The sequence below is a fragment of the Hippopotamus amphibius genome, chromosome 12, assembly GCF_030028045.1.
Source record: "Hippopotamus amphibius kiboko isolate mHipAmp2 chromosome 12, mHipAmp2.hap2, whole genome shotgun sequence".
NCBI lineage: Eukaryota > Metazoa > Chordata > Mammalia > Artiodactyla > Hippopotamidae > Hippopotamus > Hippopotamus amphibius.
In genome coordinates, this window is record NC_080197.1 from 81,428,777 (window position 1) to 81,438,433 (window position 9,657).

The following is a 9,657-nucleotide window of genomic DNA, read 5'->3' on the forward strand; positions in this document are numbered from 1 at the left end:
GGGATGGGGGTAGGGGAGGGGGGCCCTGCGTGCGTGATGGGTGTGCTCTGCAGAGAACCTGAGCAATAACGAAGCTGGCTGGTAGGTCTAGGCAGCGTCTGGGGTCAAACACGCTTCCCAGCCAGGCCTGTGGGCGCCCACCTTCTGCGTCCAGTTCAGGGCCACCCTCACCGGCCCAGGCCCTGGCACAAACACCACCTCACCCAAACTCAGACCGGGGCCTCTAGGTAAAAGTGTAAAGCTTCCTCTGGGAGCCCAGTCAACTACAGTGTCCAGATGTGAGGGCTTGGAGTCTAAGCAGTGTTTTTCTCCCTCCCCAACTCATTTTTCATTCCTAGTTCCTGGGAGGGTGGTGGTGGTTGTTTTTGGGGGCGGGGGATAGATAAAGTGTAGCCACCTTATTATCAGTTAGCTGTAGTCTCAAGACACCAAAATTCTTGGCCTGTTTTATCCTTATATAATTGGCCTTTGTAAGTAATCTCTTTCAGTAGAAATTCTACCACAAATAGTCCCAGTTTCCAAATCTGTTGCCCCTCAGGCTTATCACTTTCTGGGCTGTGACATTCATGACCTCAAGTTATTTGTTGTTCAGATTATCCCCATTGATATATGAGTACTGTATTGGCTAACATATTTTTGAGATTTCAGTCTTTTTCCCATAAAATACTATGTCAATCACATTTTCTAGTTGAGTAGTTGCATTTCCATTTGTTTTCTGAAACACAAAGAAATGAACTTTAAAGTGGAAGTTGTTAGTAAACTCCAGATTTGACGTGATGCCCATAGGAGTGTTTGTCTCCCTTGATTCTCAGTCCCCTTGGCCTGGGGGTGGGGGCAGGGGCAGGGGCAGTTGGCTGAGATCCTGGCCTGGCCCTCTTCGCTCTCCTCATGTATGGACCTGTGTGTACTAGTATCACACCCTGAATACACGTGAACTTTGATTTCTAACTTTTGGATTCCCAACTGGAACCCCTTCTACTGTGACATGAATTCCTCACCAAAGGCCAGAATGCTGTGACAATTTTAGCCAGAGACTGAGTTTTTGGTAGGAACTGAGTGCCTTTAGGGTGTCCCAGATTTATCTCCTTGGGACCAAAACAGAGTGTCTTCCACTGATCAATTTTGTTTCAAACCTGGTCCAGAGGATGGTGTTAATGTATCCCAGTTTTCAGAATCACTGTCTGACATTTACACTTGTTAAGCCCCATGGGTGTACCATACATTGATACCCCCGCTTACTTCAGATTGGAGCATGAAAAAAAAGCTGGTGGGGAAGATTTAAGGAAAAGGAAGGAAGCCAGGCATAAGTGATAAATGCCGATTAGTCTCAAAATTCTGATGGAACTTGCCCTTTCGACATTTGGAAACATCCGGAGGTCTTGTTAAACAGTAACGGCTTTTGTCTCTAAACCTATCCCTGTCATTGGGAGAAAAGATGTCTTAATTTTATAAACAGGTAGCACCTCCAGGGTGAGATTAACCCAGGGTCAGGCCCTTGGAGGTGATCTTCACCCTGAAACCTTCTGGAGAGGCCTTTGGGAGAAATACCACTGGGCTCAGTGTTCAGGCTGCCGCAGCCCACCCTGTCCTCACCCCCACTGGTCCCTGGATATCTGTCTCCTGGCCTCTTGGTTTCCTTTGGGTTTTTAAAAGGGGAAAATCTATGCACCTGTTCCCTTTCTGCTACCAAGGTTCACTCCTTTAGTTCCTTAGGCAATTTTATGAGAAATCTTCAGTGAAAGGTGGGCAGCGAAATACTAGACAAGAAGGCAGCTGGAAGGTCTCCAGATATGACTATTGTGTTCTGAAGCCCCGCCTCCTCTGCATCCCTGAGGTGGGTGTCAATTCAGGTGCTTTCCAGAAGTCTTCTGGTTTGGAAAAGCACTACCTGCTCCTAAAAGCTTGGGTCTGAGCCTCATCCCAACAGCAGGTGGCAGGACGGGGGAGCTGTTCTGGCCAGTTCAGGCTGGATGGGTTTTTTTTAGAGCCTTGCAAGTTGGTTCCTTGGTGCATGTCCAAGGCTTTTGCTCTGGGGAGGAATTGAGCCTGCAGGAGGACGGCAAAGGACACCAACCCCAGGAGCTAAGATGATAGTAGACAAACTCGCAGTCACGTTCTCAGTGAGTATTTATCAAATCCCTGCTGAGTGCCTGGTGATTGCCTAGTTAAAACAGGACAGACTTCACAGTAAAGGGAGAAAAACAGGGCAGAGGAGCATGTGAGCGGAACGTGCCTTGGTTGGTTGTGAGAGGTGACGGGGCAGGCAGGTGTGTGAGGACTCTGGCACAGGGCCAGACCCAGAGGGCCAGGGTCGTAGGCCCACTCAGACTGGTTCTGTTTGGTCTCCTATAAGCCCTTGTTCTGGCTTGATGCCCTCTCTCCCCTTTCACCCTGGCTCTGCTCTTGCCAGGCTGAACTGCAGTGATGGTGGCACAGTGCAGAAAACAGCCTCCAGAAATGATCCCCAGGGCACCATGAAAGGCTGTTGCTTGGAGACAGCACCCAGCGCAGGGGCGGAGCTGGACTTGGGAGGAGTCCTGTGTCCCGCTGGGAGTCGGAAGATATCCCACTAGGATTTGAGGTAAACGGCTTCCCTTCCCAGTCCCGAGGAAGAGCGTCGCGGTGCCCTGGACACCGTGTAACTGGTAATTGTTGCCTCTGCATCTTCTCAGGCTGCAAAACTTAAGTCACAGTTGTCACAGTTGTTGTCACAGTTTCTAGCTTGTTTGTCAAGGTGCAGTTGTGAGAGAAATGTCCTGTTATCCCCTCTCGGGTAATCTACCTCCAAGGATCTGCCTCCACCTGGGACAGAGGGACACTGTGCTAGGTTCCAAGGAGCTTGTTTTCCATTTTCAATCTCCCAAACTCTAGGACGAGGGGCTGACACAATTTATAGTGTGACTTTCCTTTTGGCCGCAATCAGATCACCTCAAGCTCTAACCCTGGTTCTCTTCTGCTTGCTAGATGCCCTCCTTGTCACAAGTGCTCTGATATATGCATTGCTACTCCAGCTTTGGTTCCATTTGCATGGAATATCTTTTTCCATCCCCTCACTTTCACTCTGTATGTGTCCCTAGGTCTGTACTGGGTCTCTTGTAGACAGCATATATGTGGGTCTTGTTTATGTATCCATTCAGCCAGTCTGTGTCTTTTGGTTGGAACATTTAGTCCATTTACATTTAAGGTAATTATCAATATGTATGTTCCTATGGCCATTTTTTTTAATTTTAATTTTTTTTAATTTTAATTTATTTTTAATTTTAATTTTTTGCTGTGTGCGGGCTTTCTTTTTAATTGTGAGTGGGGGCTACTCTTCGTTATGGTGCGCAGGCTCCTCATTGCTGTGGCTTCTCTTGTTGCGGAGCACAGGCTCTAGGAATGTGGGCTTCAGTAGTTGCAGCACATAGGCTCAATAGTTGTGGCGCACAGGCTTACTTGCTCCGTGGCATGTGGGATCTTCCTGAGCAGGGATCGAACCTGTGTCCCCTGCATTGGCAGGCAGATTCTTAACCACTGTGCCACCTAGGAAGCCCCCTATGACCATTTTCTTAATTGTTTTGGGTTTGTTTTTGCAGGTCCTTTTCTTCTGTTTCCCACTTAGAGAAGTTCCTTTAGCATTTGTTGTAGGGCTGGTTGGTGGTACTGAATTCTCTTAGTTTTTGCTTGTCTGTAAAGCTTTTGATTTCTCCATCGAAGTTGAATGAGATCCTTGCTGAGTAGAGAGTATTCTTGGTTGTAGGTTCTTCCCTTTCATCACTTTAAATACTCCCTTCTGGCTTGCAGAGTTTCTGCTGAGAAATTAGTTGTTAACCTTATGGGAGTTCACTTGTTTGTTATTTGTTGTTTTTCCCTTGTTGCTTTTTTCTTTGTCTTTAATTTTTGTCAGTTTGACTACTATGTGTCTTGGTGTGTTTCTCCTGCCTGGACTCTCTGTGCTTCCTGGACTTCAGTGGCTATTTCCTTTCCCATGTTAGGGAAAATTTTGACTATAATCTCTTCCGATATATTCTCGGGTCCTTTGTCTCTCTCTTCTCCTTCTGGGACCCCTATAATGTGAATGTTGGTGTGTTCAATGTTGTCCCAGAGATCTCTTAGGCTGTCTTCATTTCTTTTCATTCTTTTCTCTATTCTTTTCACGTCAGTGATTTTCACCATTCTGTCTTCCAGGTCACTTATTCGCCCTTCTGCCTCAGTTAATCTGCTGTTGGTTCCTTCTAGTGTATTTTTCATTTCAATTATTGTGTTGCTTATCTCTGTTTGTTCTTTAATTCTTCTAGGTCTTTGTTAAACTTTTCTTGCATCTTTTTGATCTTTGCATCCAGTCTTTTTTCAAAGTCCTGGATCATCTTCACCATCATTATTCAGAATTCTTTTTCTGGAAGGTTGCCTGTCTCCATTTAGTTGTTTTTCTAGGGTTTTATCTTGTTCCTTCATCTGATACAAAGTCCTCTGCCTTTTCCTTTTGTCTATCTCTCTGTGGCTGTGGTTTTCGTTCTGCAGGCTACAGGATTATGGTTCTTCTTGGTACTGCTGTCTGTGCTGTGGTGGATGAGGCTATCTAAGAGGCTTGTGTACACTTCCTGATGGGAGGACTGGTGGTGGGTAGGGCTGCGTGTTGCTCTGTAGAGCAGAGCTCAGTAAAACTTTAATCAGCTTGTCTGCCAATGGGTGGGGCTGAGTTCCCACCCTGATGTTTGTTTGGCCTAAGGTGACCCAGCACTGGAGCTGACAAAGGATCGTTGGCAGGGCTGATGGTCGACTCCGGGAGGGCTCATACCAATGAGCAAGTCCCAGAACCCCTGCTGCCAGCGTGCCTGTCCCCATAGTGAGCCTCAGCCGCTCCCTGCCTCTGCAGGTGACCCTCCAACACCAGCAGGTAGGTCTGGTTCAGTCACCTATGGGGTCACTGCTGCTTCCCCCTGGGTCCTGTTGGGCACACTACTTTTTGTGTGCCCTTCAAATTCTGATTCTCAGGGGTCCCACCTCCTGTTGCCAGACCCCCAGGTTGGGAAGCCTGATGTGGGGCTCAGAACCCTCACTCCAGTGGGTGGACTTCTGTGGTATGATTGTTCTCCAGTTTGTGAGTCACCTACCCAGCGGTTATGGGATTTGATTTTACTGCGATTGCACCCCTCCTACTGTCTCATTGTGGCTTCTCCTTTGTCTCTGGATGTGGGGTGTCTTTTTTGATGAGTTCCAGTGTCTTCTTCAGCAAATTCATAACCTCTTTATCCTCACAAACCCTATGAGTGAGGCCAGCCTCACCCAGTGGGTGGGGGGTGGGGATCAGAGGCAGGTTTATGAGTTTCAGTAAACAGCACGTCCAGGATTCACACTCAGTCCTGACCTTAAGCTGGAAATAAAGTTGCTTGAAAAATTGTTAGAATGCTTTTTTCATGTAGCTCCAGTGTGGGGACCGGCCAGAGAGCCTGGAGACAGCCCTGAAGGAGCTGACCCCTCTGGGCACAAAGCTGGCCTCCCTCCCAGAAGCTCCTGGCCTCCTGGCTCCTGTGGGGCTGGGGGAGATGCTTCCTCCTTGGAAGGGTGGCTGAGAGAGGCTGAGGCCGAGGAGCAGCCACTCCTGCCCGTTCTCCACCCTGTCCTACTCTCTGTCCAAATTTCCATCCTGGCTGTGCAGCCGGCCTCCCCTGCCTGGCCTCCCTCCTCACACACTATGTCTCCCCCCAGCTCCCTAGGGCCTGGTGTCACAGCAGCTCATTAGCAGAGGCATGGCAGGGTGACCTGTGTGTTCCCTATCAGTTGACCAAGACACAGCCACAGAACCAACATAGACGGAAAATCTATAAATGAATGTAGTTAGGGCGAGCAGAGCATTGGGATGGGGGGCCCAGCAGTACTGGGGCGGGGTGGCCTCCTGCACACCCACCTTGCTGGCCTGTGCTTCCAGGGTGGGCTGTTGGGTGAAGATGGCATGGGCAGAGAGCTTCCTAGGTGTGTACTGAGGTGGGCTCCTCAGGGCCTGGGGTTGCATGAGGACCAAGGGTGTGGCACAGATTTGGGGGACTCGTGGGTCATGGGTGATTGGCCATCCTTCTGCACATGGACCTGGGAAGGGGGGGCACCGGGACCACATTTGTGTTTGGTGAGGTTCAGGGGCTCCATCCTGGCACCACCAGTGCCTCACTGTGTGGGGGTGGAAGCAAGTGAGACCCCGACTTCCCTACCCTGCCCGCTCAGAGCCCTAACAGCAGCAGAGGAAAAGGCCAACAGGGCGGAGGAGGAAGGGCTCCTCCCTGACAGCAGCCCGCGCTGTCCCTGTCCCCACTGGGTCCCCAGTCAGGGCCTCACACTGTGATTATTGTGCCTTGAGAAGTGGACACCAGGCTGGATTGAGAGGGCCTGACATGCTGGTGCCCTGAGCGTAAAGGCGAAGCCCTGGGACCCGCACAGCTGCTAGCCCTGCCCCACAGGACCTCGCAACCAGGCTTAATTTGGGGAACTCGTCACTTGTCATGGGGCAGGGGGGTGGGAAACGAGCAAGATACGAGTGACTTGTAGGAACTGCACAAAGGAGTGGTCAGGAGCACATGCATAGTCCAAGTGGGGCAGCAAAAAAAAGGGGGGGGTATTGCCGTAAAATAGGCAGAGGAGATCCCCTGACGCCCCAGGGATCCCACTCATCCCAGAGGCTCACTGGCTGGGGCTGGGGGCCTCGTGGCTGCAGATGCCCCACCCTCATGGTTTCCTTCCAGGAGCTGTGGGGAACCTGGTCGTGGTCACCCCGGAGAAGGCCATCAAGCTGACAACTAGTGACTTTTTCTGGCAGCGGCTCCTGGAGGATGGGTGGGTTGCGCTCTTTTCTGGGAGGTGGCGGGAGTAGGTGGCGACCATGCCTCAACTCACCTGTCTGCATGCATGTAAGTGTGCACAGGTGGCTGGGCGCTGGTGTGGTTTGGCAGATGGAGAAGTGATTTGTAATTTGAAAGTTTGAGACCGACTGGCAGGCTGTATAGAATCTACATGCTTTGTCATCAACCAGCGGACGCATTCTTCTTTCAGTGTTGTTGAGGGCGACTGACATTCAGCGCTGTGCACCTTTAAGGTGTCCAGCCTGAGGACCTGACGTCCATATCTTGCAAAGTGATTTATGTGAACACCCATCCACCCGCAGTTATAAAAATGTTTGAGTTTCTTTAGAGTTATCTTTTATTTATTTTAAAATATATATATATTTATTTGGCTTCGCCGGGTCTTAGTTGTGGCATGCATGTGGGATCTAGTTCCCTGACCAGGGATCAAAGCTGGGCCGCCCGCATCGGGAGCTCAGCGTCTTAACCACTGGACCACCAGGGAAGTCCCTTTATCTTGTTACAAAATGTTTCCCCATGTAATGAAAACTTCTGGGATCTCCTCTCTTAGCAACTTTCACATACACACCAGTTCATTAACTAGTCACTGCACTGTGCCTCACATCCCCAGGATGTACTGATCTTATAACTGCAGGTTTGTACCTTTTCACCCAGTTCACTCAGTCCCCATCTTTTGCTTCTGCGAACCACAAATCTGATCTCCTTTTCTGAGTTTGCATTTTTATAGATTCCACATATAAGTGAAATCATACAGTGTTTGTCTCTCTGTGACTTACCTCAGTGTAACGTCCTCAAGGTCCATCCAAGTTGCCGCAAATGACAGGATTTCCTTTTATTAAAAAATGGCTGAATAGTATTCCATTGTATATAAAAAAATAAATCTATATATACCACATCTTCTTTATCCATTCATCCATCCATGGACACTTCAGTTGCTTCCATATCTTGACTACCATAAATAATGCTGCTATGAACATAGGGGTGCATAAGTCTTTTTGAATTATTTTCTTTGGAAAAATACCCAGCTAAAATTCCCACCAACAGTGCACGAGGGTTCCCTTTTCCCCATGTCTTCACCAATTTTTGTTATTTTTTGTCTTTGATAATGGCCAGTCTGACAGGTGTGAGGTGATATATCTTAGTGGTTTCTATTTTGATTAATTACAGTGGGCATTTTTTCACAGGTCTGTTGGCCATTTGAATATCTTCTTCAGAAAATGTCTATTCAGATCCTTTGCCCATTTTTAAATTGGATTATTTGGGGTGTTATTTTGCTATTGAGTTGTATGAGTTCTTTGTATATTTTGGATATTAGCCCGTTATCAGACATGTTTGCAATTATTCCCCCCTCCCCCATTCAGTAGGTTGCCTTTTCATTTTATTGACGGTTTCTGTTGCTGGGCAGAAGCTTTTGAGTTTGATGTATTCCCACTTGTTTATTTTTGCTTTTGTTGCTTATGCTTTAGGTGACCAATGTCAATGACCTTTTCCTGCTACTGGGAGTTTTATGTCAGATCTTAAATCCTTAAAACATTTTGAGTTAGTTTTGTGAATGGTGTAAGATTCTAGTTCCATTCTTTTCCATGTGAATTTCCGGTTTCCCCAGCACCATTCCTTGACGAGACTGTTTCTCCATCAAGTATTCTGACTCCTTTGTCAAACATTAGTTGACACTATACACAGGGGTTTTTTCTGGGCCGTGGATTCTGTTCTGTCGATCTGTGTCTGTTTTTATGCTGATGAACTGAAACAAATCAACTACAGACAATTCCAAGTTCTCTCTGTGCTTCCCACTGCCCCAGTGACACTTCTTCAGGGATCAGGAACCCCGCAATGGGTTGTTTCATGGTCCTGGTCTCAGCCTCCCTGGCAGCCTGTTCTATTTATCTATTTATTTAATTATTTATTAACTCATTTTGCCTGCGTCTGGTCTTGGTTGTGGCACGCATGATCTTTCATTGTGGTGCAGGGGCTTAGTTACCCCACAGCACGTGGGATCTTAGTTCCCTGACCAGGGATTGAACCTGCGTCTCCTGCATTGGAAGGCAGATTCTTCACCACTGGACCACCAAGGAAGTCCTAAGCCTGTTTTAAATTAGTCTCCTGCCATTAAGGAGACTGAGCTTGATTACCCAGTTGGGTGAGTGGCAGCCCATGGGGATTAGGCTAAATATCTAGGGTGGTAGGCCAGGGCGGGGCAGTGGGGCTGGCCTGCAACAGCAGAAGCCTGACTCCGGCCTGCAGAGTGCAGCAGAACCTGAAGCTGGAGGTGATCGCCCGGTGTGGAGCTGGGCTGTGCCAGGTTGGTGGTCACCCGTCCCATGGAAATATTCAAGATTCAGGGCACCTGGGTGAGGCCTCTCCCACCTCGCGTGTAATCAATAAAGGGCTGTCAACAGAACAGATTTCCCCACATTGGCACATCTGCTGGTCTGTGATCCAGTCAGCATTCCAGGTCAGAAGTCTTTATTTTGTGGTCACCCAGTCTAGATTTCAACATCTCCAGCTCTAGGACAAAGAGCAGGAATGAGACTCGATTCAGGAGGGACAGAACGGCCCCCTTTTACGTCTGTCCTATTGCCTTGACATTTAAGCCTGATTTCCTAAAGGTTTTAAGAAACAGTGGCCCGCTTACACGCACTTCAGTGTTGCGATGGAACCTGGCCTTTCCTGGGAAGGCAGTGAAAGGGTGAAAACCTATTCTTTTGGTTTTCTGTGGAAGAGAAGTTTGTCCCTTTCCTAAATCCGGGTCCCCTCAAAGATACAGTCGGTGTCTGTCCCGTGGAAGGAGGCCAATCCAGCAGAGGGGCACAGAGGATGTCTTCCC